Source organism: Podarcis tiliguerta (genome assembly GCF_965153285.1).
Source record: "Podarcis tiliguerta genome assembly, chromosome: 5".
Lineage (NCBI taxonomy): Eukaryota > Metazoa > Chordata > Lepidosauria > Squamata > Lacertidae > Podarcis > Podarcis tiliguerta.
Genome location: NC_139538.1, coordinates 77,055,183 through 77,071,576, shown reverse-complemented (window position 1 = coordinate 77,071,576; position 16,394 = coordinate 77,055,183). Strand labels below are relative to the sequence as shown.

General features: G+C 42.0%; 1 long non-coding RNA gene across 5 annotated transcripts in view; it reads right to left on the bottom strand.

The window, feature by feature from the left end:
• The window catches only part of LOC310677802, a 35,059-nt gene extending 18,881 nt beyond the window's left edge, over nucleotides 1–16,178 (bottom strand). For 2 of the 5 annotated variants that reach the window (XR_014511465.1, XR_014511467.1), the window contains exons 1-4: nucleotides 16,045–16,178; nucleotides 7,799–7,894; nucleotides 3,538–3,669; nucleotides 2,290–2,419 (exon numbers count right to left, since the gene is read on the bottom strand). This is a non-coding gene — a long non-coding RNA (uncharacterized lncRNA). Of the gene's footprint in view, nucleotides 1–2,289; nucleotides 2,423–3,537; nucleotides 3,670–5,700; nucleotides 5,882–7,798; nucleotides 7,895–16,044 lie in introns of all 5 variants that reach the window. The other 3 variants (XR_014511464.1, XR_014511466.1, XR_014511468.1) reach the window with 3 other exon arrangements.
• Between the last annotated feature and the right edge of the window lie 216 nt (nucleotides 16,179–16,394).

The window sequence follows — 16,394 nt, the reverse complement described above, 5'->3', positions numbered from 1 at the left end:
AGCTCAGTGAGGACGAAGCATGCTCGGTGGGCATAGAATGCTGACTCAAGAGTGAAAATGGAAAAACAGAGAGAGGGAATGGAAAGGAATCCTGAGGATAAACACTCCAGACAGCAGCATATTGTTGCAGATCCTACATATCAATGAAAGGCAGCATGGCATAATGGTTAGAGTGTTGGACTAGGACCTGGGAGACTAGGGTTCGAATCCCACTCATCTATGAAGCTCACTGGGTGACCTTGGGCTAGTCACCATCTCTTAGCCTAGCCTAGCTCACAGGGTTGTTGTGAGGGTGAAATGGGGAGGATAAATGTAGTATATATATGGAACAAACCAGTGCTTTTTCCCTAAAAAAAAAAAAAATGTTTAGGGGTACTCTCATTTTCCTACTCATATTGAAATACTGCCCCTCAATAGACCAAACTTAGATTCACAAAATGTTTAGGGGTATGCGTACCCCTGTGTCCCCCCAGGAAAAAAAAACACTTGAAGAAACAAATAAATATCAGAGCCATTCTCCCTTGGATTTTAGGATACTGATAAACCCTCTCTTGGTTCCAAAGGCTCCTGAAGGAGATAGTTGAGGTCTGACCCAGCTGATGATAATGGACAGAGGTTAGGGCCAAACTACATGTTCCGAAATTAAGGCAATGCTTAATTTAAGAAGCCATTTGCAAGGGCAAAACAGGAGATGGCAGATGCTGTACCTATTGTCCAAGCCTCTCACTGCCTGCAGTTTTAGTCTTGCGCTGCCCTCTCCCCTCCAGCAATGTTCCCAACATGTGCTACTGGTGGAAGACCATAGGAGAAGGCACTGCTAATGTAGTCATGCTCATTGATGTCAGTGGTTTACTATGGGTAAAAGCAGACTATCACACTCTATGTTATTGTACAGCTGTACTATACTTTGTAGGGGGTTTCTACTAGACCAGTGGTGGGGAATGTGTGGCTCTCCAAAAATTGTTGGACTACAACTCCCATGCTGGTGGGGGCTGGTTGGAGTTGGAGGCCAACAACATCTGACTCTCCACTGCTGTACGAAACTCATATTGCCAAGTTACTCTAGTGCCACATCTGTGAACCTTGGAAGTGTATCAACAACTTATGGAAGGTAGAGTAGACTGCCAGAGCAAAGTGCCTGAGAACCTGGACTTTCTTTACAGTTCTAAAGCTTGGTTGTTTCTTTATGTTTACCCTAGGCTCTCCACTAAACATCAAAGCCAACAGGATACAGCTGGAGTTAGGTCTGTGCAATGCAGACCTTGAAGGAAGCAAAAGCTTGCAATCTGTGGACTAAAATTAGCATTCACTAGGCAGACCAGAACCATATAAATGTATATGTATGCTATAAGATAGTAAAGAAAAGAGAACGCAGCAAGATTAAAAAAAAACTACATCCACAGCAAAATGCATTTATGGTTAATTTTTCTTTTGAGTTCATATTGGTAGTGGAGGGAGGAAAATCTGGGTCAGGGAGTTCCACTCACTTGCAAAGAAAAGCAGCAGCCACTCTGCATAAAGGACTATAGCATAAAAAAAAAAAAAACTGATATAAAGATATTGAAGCCAAGGATCCAAAATCTAGTATAGATAAATGTATTATTTGGTATAAGTCAAAGTTTTATAACAACAAACTTACATTTTATTCAACACAAAATCCTTTCTTTATTGTTTGCACACCCCATTTTTCCTCCAGTGAGAACAAAATAAACACCTAAACATGGTGTCCCTTTCCAAATGTTTAGGCCATGTGCCTTTTACCTTACCTTTTTTGTTAGCCACTCTGAGCATGTCTTTGGGCAGAAAAAGTGGCCTGTACATTTTGACATAATTGATGGCCTACGACTATCCTATGAATACACAGTAAAGTCTTACAATGTCATTTTGCTTTATGGCTCGTTGGGAATAATTTATTATTGCCATTTACAGGTGCAACATTATTTTTCCTTGTGAAAAGCAAATCTCTTAAAACATGTCAGGTATACATATTCTAATCAGAGTTGCAATATTCAACTGAACGATGAACGATCATTTAGATTAGTCCATTAAAACAATTTTTAATTGACTAAGATGTTGCTCTGGTTATTCAGATAGCAGCGTTTTATATATATATATATATGCTTCTAAAAACTGAAGGTGGCAAGCACCATTGTAAAAGAGGTGCCCTCCATTTTCTCATACAGATGAGTTCCTCCTCTAAGGCGCAAATAATGTATGGTTCTTACTTCAGAAATATTGTTTACCCAATATGCACATTTATGCATATTTCATTAATCAACTAAAACTCACATGATTAATCGATCAAAATTTCTGTCAACGGGTTGCAGCCTTAATTGAATGGACAGTATGTTATTCATAAGTTGTTTGGTTTTTCTTTGGAATTCTTCATCCCTTCCTCTCTCTCCCCCTCCATCAATGCCTGCTTTGAAAACAGAGGATCAGCCTTCCCCATCAGTCTTTCCCAGCCTGGTACTCTTCAGAAACTTTGGACTACAGTGCCCATGTGTGCCAACCACTATGACCAATGGTCAAGGATTATGGGATGCAGCAACAACTGATGGGTCACCAGCTCCCTCCTCCCAGTTTAAAATAATCTCATGTAATAAACATTTGGAAAGATCCCTGCCTCGGGCTTGGGTGAGAGACTGCCACTTAGAGCATGCAATGTTGTGCATAGATGGGCCAGTCTTGGCAATGGGGCAATCTCCACCACTGCAGCAAATGCATTTTCTAATCCAGGGATGTCCAACAGGTCGATCGCGATCTACTGGTAGATTCCCATGAGGTTTTGGTAGATTGTGGTCGATCTCTGGCTCCCTTTCCTTAGTGTCACTAAAACTGACTCCTGCCCCACCCTGCCCTCCATTGTTGTATGATCTATGGAAGGGAAGACGAAGCTTTCTCTGTGCTGCTGTTTTGATCCATAGCGATCTTTTTGTGAGTGACTTTACCCCTTTGCCCCTTGCCTTTAACCCCCCCATGAAACTTTCTCCTCCCCCCAAAAAGCTGTAACTTTGAGCTGCCCCCCAAAAAACAGGGCTTTTCTCCTCTGTAAAACAAGCTCAACAACTTTGAGCTGAACCCCCCCCCACGAGGTTTTCCTTCCCCAAAAAAGCTCAACAGCTTTGAGCTGAACGCCCCCAGAAAGAGGGTAAATCACTGCCAGTTTTTAATTCTGAAAGTAGATTGCAGTCTCTTGAGAGTTGGCCACCCCTGTTCTAATCTGTTCTAAATCCAAATCTTGATCTCTTGGTTAAAATTGCCATCATTTCACATAGTCAGGCAGAGAGATTGTACCAGCAAGTCTCTCCCCCCACGCTTTCAGACATACCAATGCGCATTCACAAAGAGACAGATGGCATTTTCCTTTTCCCTCCCTCTTGCACTATAAAAAGGTTTCAGCGGTCAGGGAGAGGTCTTGGGTTAAATGTGTTGTGGGCTGAGTAAAAAAAAGAAAAAAGACCGCGGGTAGTGCCTTTCAGGGGGGAGGAGTGCTTAACTGCCTCCTGCAATATTCATTTCATTTTGATACAATACCTTTGGAAGGTTCTGATTTCTCCATTTCTTTCATGAATGGGTCATCTGTCTCTCCAGTTGCTGCTTCATTCACAAAGATCCTTATGCAATATTGATGTCACACTCCATAAAGGCAGGAGGGAACTTTCTTTCCTGCAAATGGCAAAAACCTTACCGTAACGTCCAGGGATGTCTGAAGCATATTTCCAAATATGCCAAAGAGGTTCACTATGTGTAACAAACAAGAAATGCTGCATTGCAGCATATTTTCTCATTATTCAACAACACCGAAAGGGGAAAGGAGACTATGATCTTGCCTTTGCCTAGCCTTGGCTCTGGGTTGGGACTCTTTGCTTTGAAGAGAACATCTAGAGCATCATCCATAATGGGCAGGGTTTCAAAGTCCCACATGAAGACCTGCACCCAATGGGAGGGTGAGGTTGGTTAGGAATGAAAGAATGGGTCAGACTGCCATGTTCCTCCATGTTACTCCACACACACACACACATTAATTTTGCCCCTCAGTGCTAAGCAGTGGCGTAGCGTGGGTTGTCAGCACCCGGGGCAAGGCAAGTAATTTGCGCCCCCCCCCCCGCTGCACTGTCCCTCCCCCAGATAGTCCCTCGCTCTCTCTCCGCACCGCACCGCACGCCTGGCACCCTCCCCTCCACAGTGGGCGGTGACCCGGCGGCTCGGATCGGATTCGCAAAGCCAGCACTGCAGTGAGAGAGAGTGAGTGAGCCAGGTAGGGGCAGAGAGCTGCAAGTGCGAGCGCGCCCGCCCCCAGATGTTGCGGCCGGTGCGGCCGGGCCCCCCCCTGCACCCCCCACGCTATGCCACTGGTGCTAAGGTCTGATTATGAGGCTTTGCACATGTCGAAGATGCCAGTGAAAGATGAAGCAGATGGTGGGCAGAGATGAGGGAGAAACTCATACAGTTTGCACTTTAATCAGAGTTGGTCTAACTCACACATCCCAAACCAACGCATGAACAGAGCTTATATTTTGAAGATCACCTCTCTGGATTTTTTTGTTGCAGTACCCCAACCAAGGAATTCACACCCAAAAGCAAGCATGCACATTAGGGGGAAAGCATGTGCACAAATGGTAATATAAGATGTGCAAAAATGTGACATAGTGAATTGAGCAGAATGGAAGGTGAGAGATGTAGGGTGCCAAATTTGGAGCTTGCACGGGGCACCACTGAAATATGAAAGACCAAAGTCTGCCACTGATGTGTTAATTAGTCTTAAGCATATTCCTTATATGAGGTCTTCTATCTTACAGGAATTTTGTAGAGTCCCTGATGGCAACCATTGTGGTATTTGCTTTTTTTAATAATAATTTTTATTAATTTTAACATATAAATTATAGTACATACTACAAAACTTCACCACTTATAGAATCTTTTTTTTTTTTTTGACTTCCATCAGCACTTCTGCTGATACACCGTTTTGACCACTTCTTATGCATTTCTTAAATTCATATTGCCTTGAATTATCTTAACTAACCATCCTCCCCTTTATCCATTTTTGCAATAGTTCCAATAATACACCTCACAAAACTTCTTGCAAACCTACAAACGTAGTCTGATCATCACAATTACTTTTCAAATAGTCTGTAAATTTACGCCAGTCTTCTGTGAATTTCTGGTCCCGCAGAGCAGATTTCAAATATTTCCTGTTAGTTTATCTAGTTCTGCATATTCCATTAATTTCATCCTCCATTCTTCTTTCGTCGGTAATTCTTCTTGCTTCCATTTTTGTGCCAATAATATTCTTGCTGCCATTGTTGCATATAAAAACAGCTTATATTCTTTTCTGTTTATATCACTTCCTACAATGCCCAGTAAAAATGCTTCTGGTTTCTTTATAAATGTATATTTCAACATTTTTTTCAACTCATTGTATATCGTTTCCCAGAAGCTTATCACTTTTTTACATTCCCACCACATGTGATAAAATGTTCCTTCTTTTTCTTTACATTTCCAACATTTATTGCTAACTTTATACATTTTAGCTAATTTAACAGGTGTAATATACCATCTATACATCATTTTCATCACATTTTCTTTTAAGGCATTGCATGCAGTAAACCTTAAACCCTCTTTCCATATTTTTTCCCAATCACTCAGCTGTATATTATACGCAAAATCTTTAGCCCAATGAATCATAACCGACTTTACCTCCTCATCCTTCACCATTGTGGTATTTGCATCACAGTGGAGCCTAGTGCATTGGAACAAATGGGGCATTCAGCCTGCCTTCATTCACACCCACCACTCCCCAATCTGCCTGCCTGCCTTCTTACAATTAGCCCGGGGCATTGCCTGGCAGCTTCCTTCTCCTTGTAGTCTCAATGTTGCCCTTGTAGTGAGGAGGAGGAGAACAAAGCTTGAATTAACTGACTCTGCCTGCCATTGGCTCTGGCTCCACTCACTGTTGACCTGTCTATCAGTTCTAATGGGCACCAGCCACCACTGTGGCATCACATACATCTCGGCCATATTTATTTCCTGCAGTTTAGCTCTGCTTCAGAACTACATGATCCTTGCACAAGACCCTCTCCCTGTGCGTGAGCATCTCATTACAATTTCCACATAGGCATGTACTGTATGCCAGTTTTAAAAATGGATGGAAGCGTTCCTCTGGGGCCACTAGTGGGAGATGTTCCTTTTAGAACATTAGCTACTCTGTATGGCTAAAGTTAATGAGCCACTTTATGTCAGGCTCCCAAAGCCATTTATGCATGTAGCCTTTCAATTAGCTTTGTTGATGAATCAATTAATACAGTTCAAGCCTTTTAGAATATTGTGAGTGTGAAAGCAGAGTTTTATTCTTTAGTCACCAGAAAAACGTAGCATTTCAACTTTACAAACTGCTCTGAGTAGAACTAAGCCAAGGGTATTCATTTATTCACAATTGCTGAAAACTGTCTTTCCTTCCTCCCTTCCCTTACCAGAGCTACCGTGCATTGTGGAAATAATATAATAATAATAATATCTGAAGGAGCGTCTCCACCCCCAGTTCCCTCCCTGCAAGAAGCAAAACTACAGGGAACCAGGCAGAGGGCCTTCTCGGTAGTGGCACCCGCCCTGTGAAATGCTCTCCCACCAGATATCAAAGAGAACAACTACTACCAGACTTTTAGAAGACATCTGAAGGCAGCCTTGTTTAGGAAAGTTTTTAATGTTTGATGGACTCCTGTATTTTAATATTTTGTTGGAAGCCACCCAGAGTGTCTGGGGAAACTCAGCCAGATGGGTGGGGTATAAATAAGTTGTTGTTGTTGTTGTTGTTGTTGTACATCGCCCATCTGACTGTGTTGCCCCAGCCACTCTGGACCGCTTCCAGCATATACAGAAACATAGTAAAACATCAATCATTAAAAACTTCCCTATACAGGGCTGCCTTCAGATGCCTTCTAAAGGTTGCATAGTTACTTATCTCCTTGACATATGATGGGAGGGTGTTCCACAGGGTGGGCACGATTACTGAGAAGGCACTCTTCCTGGTTCCCTATAACCTCACTTCTCTCAGTGTATGACAAAATGATGTATGACGAAAAACAAAGAATGTCATTTGCTGTCAATCAGTCCATGTGATGTAAGTGCTAAAGCTCACTAATATACTGCAATGTTTCCTGTGTGTAAAGCGGCAGCAGACCATGTACTTCATTTTACCTTATTTGGTTGCATAAGCCCCTGTGAATACATTGCCTGCCATAAATAGTGCTGCCAGAAACCCCACACACATCTCCTGTATTTTTTTTTTAACCACAATTTTTTACTGCTTTTTTCGTAATTGTGTAAATGTTGCATGCTGTATGTTTTAATAATTTTTAAAAAAACACACAGCAACAAGAAAAACAACAACAACGCATACCCCTCAATTAATGAGAAAATAAATTGCATTCAAAAATTATCAAACAAACACATTTAAGGTTTGGAAGAATTGGCAAGAATGCCTTTCCCCCAATTGGCTCACCATTATTCCCACTTGGTCATAAATTGACTACAATCAACTATCAACTTTGTCACATATTGGCAGCTAAGTTACTTAAAGCACAGGCTAATGGATTTCTGATTAATTTGAGTCCATTGCATCACAAAGGCAAAGAACTGGTCTCTATTATTTACAGACTGGTCCCTTCATGGGCCTTAAATCTTCTTGGGAGAGGAATCTCAGGGGAAATCACTGTGTGGTCAGCTAAGCCTGACAAATCTGTTTCATCACATGTGAGAGAATTTTCCCTCAGAATTCTGCATAGATGGCATCGTATACCTGGGCAGATGTCTCATGTCACATCACAGTCAGAACAGAATTGCTAGCGGGGCTGTGGGCTCTGGGGGACATTTTTCCATCGTTCTGGTCTCAAGTCTATCAAGAAATATATGAAATAATTAGATGACCTGTTTAGGCTTCTCTGCAACCACCTCACAATGATAAAGGAAGCTCAAACTCTCACAACCCTAAATAAATTATAAAGGACATGGGCGGGGGGGGGGCGGGGAATGAAGCCTCTTTCACAGGGGAAGAAAACTTTTGAGAAACTGGAGGAGAGATTTCAGTGTGGCACTAGTCATAATGTACTTGATATGGAATATCACAGAGGGTGGAAACTTCTTGCACTACCATGAGAAGGGTTATCCTTAATGATGTGCCAAAAACATTTGAATGAAAATCATTTTAAATAGGAACATGCTTTAATTCAGCAATCGGTTCTCATCCCACCAGGCTTTTCAGAGATTGATGAAGAGCTGCAGATATAATTTTAAAAGGGCTGCTTTCTGTTAAAAAAAAGAAGAAGTGATGTTGGAATGTCAGAGTAATTATTCAGCCTAAAATAACAGGGTGACATAGTCTTCATAAATTACTTAGCTCACCTGCAATAGCAGGCTGCCAAAGTTCTAATTCTCACTACTTAAGTGCTTCAGAATATTTTTTGCTTCTGTCCTCCGGAGACAGTTGTAGATGGATTTTACCTTTGAGGAAGGTCATATGTCTATTAGAAAACAGAACTCTGTGCTTTTATTTTTTTATTTTTAAGGGTACATCCCGCTCTTCTTTTGTACCCTTCCCCTGCTACTAGATCAAGTCTCTCCTTGCCAAAACACCATGACAAGTGTAAACTTCCTGTCCCTTGAAACAGTTTGCCATGCGTCCAGAGCAAACCGCAGAAGAGTCGCTGCTGAAAGAACCGACAATCCAAAGTGACAACTTGTACTTGCCTGCAGGAACTCAATCATGTCAGGGTGTTTTTAACATGGAGGCTAATGTGTGCTGCCATTGGACTGTATGTAATAAGCAGAGATTAGAGGATGCAGGAATGTCCTTGAGGCAGCAACTGAATTGGCCTCTTTGCAGAATGCCATGCAGGGTAAAATGTCGGCAGCTGAAGTAACAGGCCTCCTCTGTATCAACACTCTGCCAAATAAGTGAGGCTGGCAATGGGTGACTTAGATCCAGATGTTCATTGAGATGCAGATGCGCATCTGGATAGACATTCATATGCAATCTGTGATCCCACAGGGACACAAATGTATTTATTTTAAGAATGTCTACATTGCCCAATGTGGTTCACAAATCAACCTGCCTACCTACTTGGTGTCAGGCTTTGGGGAATCGGCTCCTCCCCCGTGGTCATAAATGAGCAGATCAAATGAAAGGAATTCTTTCCAGTTAGTTTCTTTAATAAACACAGTGAAGGACAAAATAAAGTGTCCACCCAGAATGGTAGCGCTCCCAATTAAGCTTACACCCACTCCGTCCCTTTTAATCTGCTCACTCCTACATTTTGTACCCTCTGTGCTTTCCGTTCTGAAACTTTCTGAGCTGACCTTGGGGAGATCGGAGGAATGCTCTCCAGTGACTGTGAATCTGTTAACCCTCTCTCTTCCAGTGTCACTTCTCCTAGCTGTTCCCCATCCAGTATTTCCTAGCTTCTGCCTTCTGAACTATGCCCCTCTGCAAACCACTGTTCCAAATCTATACTGTCCTCCTGCTCCTGGGAAGATTCAGGACCAGGAGCAGGACCAGGGGGAGGGCTCCCACCATTCCTCCTCAGTGCAGTCCTCCTCAGCACAGTCCCTGACACTTGGACTTTGCACAGTAATTCATATGCAAAGGATATAGAATGGGCAGCATGCAGTAATTCAAGTATGCAAAGGGATTTTCCCAGTGATGCTATCTGTTGCAGTCCCTCATAGCCACTGAAAAGACACTCAGAAGGGTCAGAGGAACCCCTGGAGAAGGAAACAATGCCATACAGAGAGACACAATAAATAGGAAATCAGCCATTCCCCTGATAGATGAGCATAGGACTCAGGATGGAAAATAGCATGCTAATTATCCTTTCCCATCCCTAGCCACCAGACCCAGCTCTGAATGAAAGCATCTTACACAATGCCTGGAAACTCGCCCAGAATACACCCAGAGGAGAGTATTTCGGATTGAAGAATGAAACTCAAATGTAGCACAATGTAAAGGTTGTATCCAACTGTGTCCCTCTGCTGGCAGAAGGCTCTTTGATCCAGGAGAAGTTTGCATGAGTGGAAGAGCGGGTAGGTGATTCTCAGTCATTCCCCACTCCTCCCACACCCTCCCTCTTAAATCTCAAATTAAGAGTTGGAAAGCATTTCTTTTAACCAGTCAATGCACTCATCTCCTGTACTCTGCCAGTACAAAGTAACACAAATATCCCATAAGATGAGAAAGTTCGTACCACCCGCCCTTTATTGGAAGGGGGGAGAAATAATTATGTATATAGGCCTCCACATGGAAAGCTTGTTGCTACACAATGCATTTTCAGCGGGGTGGAGTCACATTCTATAACACGTGCTACTATGGTGCAGAGGTGCAAACATAAGAAACACTGTCCTCCTTGAAAGCTGTATTGTTGTATAGTAAGGCCTCTTGCATCTATGCAGCATAACAAAAAACCATCAATGCTAAAGACCCTCCAAACATTTCCTCAAAATTCTACCTTGAAAATTTTGATAAGAAATGTTATTCAAATGTTCTACGGGTGTTTAAAATAATGTTTGTAAAACAAAAACAGAAAACAGAAGCCTTTCTCATGGAAATTATAAGGATAGAACTCCAAAAACTCTATAGAAATTTATTCATCTATGCGGAATCACGATAACAAACTTTTTATAAAAGAATGGAAATGCTTTATAGAATATTTACAGACAAATTGTAAACAGATAAAAACACTGGCAGGATTGTTGTAATAACCTGCAGTTACATCAGAGTATATATTTAAAGAAGATAAATAAATGAGTAAGATAAGTTAATTTGGAGATGCAGAAGATATTAAAAATTAATTTAAGGAACCACAGAAAGGGGGGGGGGAGGAAGTCAAGTTTTAAAATGTCAAAATGATTGTAAAATCAATGAAACGTATATATCTGAAAAGAACAAATAGAATTAGGGGAAAAAACAAAAAACAAATATCCAATGGATGTAAGAATAGTGGGTAGATATTTGATATATTCCACATCAGTACTTTGCTGTAGCAGTCGACACTGAAAGGAACCTGAAGAACCATAATGGAGTCAACAGATAGTATTGAACAGTCCCCAACATTTAGCAGCCAACATTTGACAGTATCTGATAACTGACAGACAGCAGCAGTCAGTATTCAACAATATCTCCTATGTAGTGTTCAACTATTTGACACTACTTGATAGCTGACACACACAGTAGCTATTAGAATTTGACAGTACCTGATGCGTATCTTGAGAGGTTTCTCATATGTTTCTTTTATTGTGTCTTTAAGAAACACGAAGATGATATTGTATACCCTGCCCTCATTGGACCTTTCTTCCAAGTAAGTGCCCTTAAGGTCATGTGCATGTTGTCATCAGTTTTGAAAGCCCAGGGGATGACCAAAACAATAAATATCTTATACGCAAGTTGTGTGTGCTCTGCACTATAACAATTCAATTATTCGATGCATGCATGTTGTGTAAATCAAGGAAATGCTTTGCTCTCAGTTTGTGCAACTTATTTTGTTATTTTTACTATTTTGCTGATAGGCATGTGGAACGGGAACATGGACTTATACAAGGCGGTGAAGCCCTGCCTTCAGGCCACAGGAAATTTTATTATCAATTGAACTGAGATTTGAGATTCAGCAAGTGCTGTCCCTACACTTTCATGTATATCTTCACAGATCTTCAAAAATCTGAATATTTAAAAAGCAATAAACAGGCCCAAGCACCTGGGATTCCCAGGGAATGGGATTTTGTGGCAAGTAGCAAGCTTGGAGAATTGTGTGCCAGACATGCAGCCCTGAGTATATTGCTCATGCAGCTACTGGATTTGCATGAGCAAAACTAAGCCTGTGCCAATATGTTTCACTTTTAGACCATTTATGAGGGAGAAGAGGCAAAAAGAAAATACTATTCCTATTGGGGAGGAAATTTCAGGGGGTGCACAGATTTCACATTTACCTTAAGTCTCCAAAACTAAGTTTTGTGTGTCTGCATTCTTGTCTGAATTTTTAAAACAATTCTTGTGCTGTATTCTGCAGCCTTCCTGGCTGCCAGCACTTCCCACATTCACATCCCACATCCCTACACAAAGTGTAGACAGCCCAGGAGGCTGCCTGTGGAGGGGCCTAAGAACAACACATTTTTAAAAAAATTAAAAAAATTAAAAGGAATTCCTTTCAATTTGGTTTTAACTTTTGTCACCAGATATAAGGCACTCCACAGACAGCCTCCAGGGTTGTCTGCACTTTGAGGTCCTCTCTTCTCAGGGGCTTCCAGGAAGCTATGAGGTCTAGAAGGCAGCCATATTTTAAGCAGGGACACATGCAAACGCAATCAATGGCTACCTCATAATGCCTCGAAGCCTTAAGGTAATCCAGCTTTAAAAACAAAGTTCCCTCCCCCTCTTTCACTGAATAAGGAAGATAATAACTGCGTCTTTTGCAGGGGGAGAGGGAAGACACTAAGCAGAAAGATGCACTATAAGTGAGAGTTCTGCCTGAAACCAAATATGAAGCACCACCTTTTAAGAATGCATTAACTTTTCATTTTAAAGACAGATTTTGGAAGTGTGTCATGCAAGAGTTTTCACGAACTGAACATGCTACAAAGAGGTGATAGTGGCGCAGACAAGGATACCTTGTTGGAGTTACATATTCTTGAATCTGATTTGGGTACTCAGAACCAGAAACCTCCCCCCTAAATAAATTCACACTTGACTCAAATTTTTGGTTTGCTTTTGGCAGAATTTAGGACACAACTTTATTGATTACAGAAAGTGACTGGTTGCATAGGCTCTGGTTCCAGCATAGGTCAGCCAAGGGTGAACACCTGGATAAGCGGAAAGCTGGGAACAGGCTATCTCCGCCACCCAAATGTCCCCCTGGACTCAGGCACGGGTACAACCCCCTCTCAGGGGTTGACCAAACTATCGAGTCCCTGGATTCCTTTAACGGAATTCCCTTCGCATAGGGATGGTGAGAGCGTTCTCCCATCCCTATCACCTGAACCAGAGCCTATCCGCAACCTTACAAGTTGTGACAATTTGCTACGCGGCAGGCCAGCCCAAATGGCAACAGCCAATCAGCCAAGTAGGGAAAATTCCTGCCGTGCCCCTGCCCCAATGACAGACAACACACAACGGCATGGCAAAGTCAAGCGCAAAGCCCTAAAAGTAGGGAGAGGTGGGTGGGTGTTCCGAATGCACACGCCGAAAGAGGAAGCTGTAGGTATAAATAGGTCCCTCAAACCATTTGGACTGCATCCCATTGGCCAGATTGTACCCAGCTATGAGGGACCTACCAATCGGGTGTTGTGGCTGATCAATCGTACCCACCCAAAACCACAGGGTGTCAGTTTTCCAGGTCTCACTACAATACAATATAGGAGGGCCTGATTTATATTGTGGTATGTATAACCTGCTTAAAAGACAAGGTGTGCTTTTACAGGAGAGAAGATGAGTTTGGATTTGATATCCCGCTTTATCACTACCCGAAGGAGTCTCAAAGTGGCTAACATTCTCGTTTCCCTTCCTCCCCCACAACAAACACTCTGTGAGGTGAGTGAGGCTGATAGACTTCAGAGAAGTGTGACTGGCCCAAGGTCACCCAGCAGCTGCATGTGGAGGAGCAGGGAATCAAACCTGGTTCACCAGATTACGAGTCTACTGCTCTGAACCACTACACCATGTTGGCTCTCATTTAGAGATAACATTTAGTTCGGGTGATGAGGGGAATCAGAACCATGCTTCAGACCACATATTACAGTATGCTCCCCTGAATCAGCTGAATCAACTCAGAGCTAAACAATGTTACATTTAGCAGATAAGAAATGATAGGCCCATGAGAAGCTTCCACAATCCTGTCCTTATCCATTTCCCATTGTCTGGCCCGAGCCATTTATAGGCAGGAAATGTGAGTCAACTGAATTATGAGGCTCTTCCTCTTATACCCTTGTGGATTGAGATTGCCAAGTCTAATGCAATGGCTTCTGGGGTCCTGTCTTTCTTTTATTTGTTTGTTTGTTTGTTTGTTTCTTGGAAAGAAACCCCACCTAACCATTCAAGAAGATCTCCAATTAAGAGGGAAAGTGCAATAGGAAAGCCGTTGAAAATAGTCCTAGTATTTTATGGGTTCCTGGTGTTTCTCAGAAATGTTTTGTGCTTCTGGATGAGAAGAGTAGTAAGAAAAAATGCTGCGCCTTGTCTACTCACCGGGACATTTTTGCCATCAGCTTGGGACCAGGATACCTAAAATACTCCATCACCCCTTAAACATTCAACCAAACCCTGCACTCTGCAGCATAAGGCCTCTTGCAGATACTATCTCACTAAGTGTTCTGTTCCATGCAAAAAATGACCTTTCATGTGGTGGCATAAATATGTATGCTGCCTTTCCATAGTTCAATCCATGCTGAAGGCGGCTTACAACATGAAAAAGTATATAATTACAGCCTAACAAAAGTAGTCATATGCAATAAGTAAAACATCAAAAAATACACAACCAAACCAAACAATTTCCACATAAATCATAATAGGATCTAAACTAAAGATACAAAAAAGTATATGTTTAATGTTTAATGCTGTATCATGCTTTTAATATTCAGTTGGGAGCCACCCAGAGTGGCTGGGGAAACCCAGCCAGATGGGCGGGTATAAATTATTATTATTATTATTATTATTATTATTATTATTATTATTATTACAATAACAGCAACAACCTCCCCCAAACCCCTGTCCCCTGTAAGCAATACCCCCACACAAGAGTCTGTTCAGCAGCCTCAGCTTCTGTAGCTGGAGTCATTCAGGGCCCCACACTCCCAGGCCATGTGGGAAAAGGCCTGCAAGGCAGAGAACATGTCTTCTAGAATTCACAGTCAAGATTGTGACACCTGCCTTTGGAACTTGCGGCATATCAGATGGTTGCTGTCTCTGTTGTCTTTGCAACACCCATTCTTGGAGGTCAAAGCTATTGGTTTGAGCCCTACCCTGCAGAACAGGAGAAAACAAGCTTGTTCCCTCCTCCCTGTGACAGCCCTTGATATATTTGAAGATGGCTATCATATCTCTTCTCAGTCTCCTCCTTTCCAGGCTAAACATATCCTGTTCCTTCAACTGTTCCTCATAAGGCTGTTGGGAAACAAAAATCAAAAGTTGGGAAACAAAATCAAAAGGCACCCGTCACTTGATTTGTGTAACACACCATATTGACCAAGAAAGAAAGAAGCAATGAGAATAGACAGCAACCAAGGCCACCAAATCAACATGCAAGGCAGGGAGCTACCTCACATTTACAAGATATATAGGCAGTCTTCCAAAGTGACTTCTCTGTGTAATAAAAACTAATGGGAGTCACAAACTATTGAACAGGGTAACTGATAAGAATTACCTTTGACTTTATTTGTATTGTTACTGACCAAGGCGTTTCTATAAAGCCATGTGCCTGCCATAAGATAGACAATGAGTCAAGTCCATTTCCAATTAAACTACTGATGGGTGTGCCTCAGAGCCTGCAAATATACAATGCAAATAAATCGCCCAAGACACTGTTCTCTGTCCAGCTAAGCACGTGACAAACATGGTTGGTGACCTCTCAGGCCATTAGTGATTCACTTGCAGTCCTCCTATGCAAGAAAAGGGAAAAGTTGACAGCTATGATCTGAAGGCAGTCCTGTATAGGGAAGCTTTTTAAGGTTTAATGTTTTACTATGTTTTTATATATGCTGGAAACTGCCCAGAGTGGCTGTGGCAACCCAATCAGATGAGCAGGGTATTGACAACAGCAACAACAACAACATCAACATCATCAACAACATCATTATCATCATCATCATCACCACCACCACCATCACCATCATCATGTTTTCTTATATTCTGTTGGAAGCCACCCGGAATGGGGCAGGGTACAAAATTATTATCATCATCATCATCTTAGCCCAAGCTACAGATCCAGTGACATTTGTGAGTCTTCACATGCAGTTACAAAGGCAAATTTTCCATGCAACTATTGTGTTAATACACTTAACCTTACTTACAGTGATATGCTTCAGGCTTCTGGTCAAAACATAGAAAACACTTTATCTTCTTGAAAAATGTAACTTAGCAGAATTCTCTGAGGACCAAACAGCTCAATCCTTTTCTGGGAAAACCTCCATAGGTAAGGTACACAAATATTACCTAGGCAACCACATCTCTACCCACCCGTGTGTGAGGTCACAAAAGGCTAATGAAACAAGCATATGAAACTGTCTCACCCTGAGTCAAAATTCTGGTCCATCTGATTCAATATTGCCTACTTTGGAAGCAGCTCTCAAAGGTTTCAGGCAGAGATCTACCCCAGTCCCGCAATCAGATCTTCTTTAACTGGAAATATTAAGGATTGGAC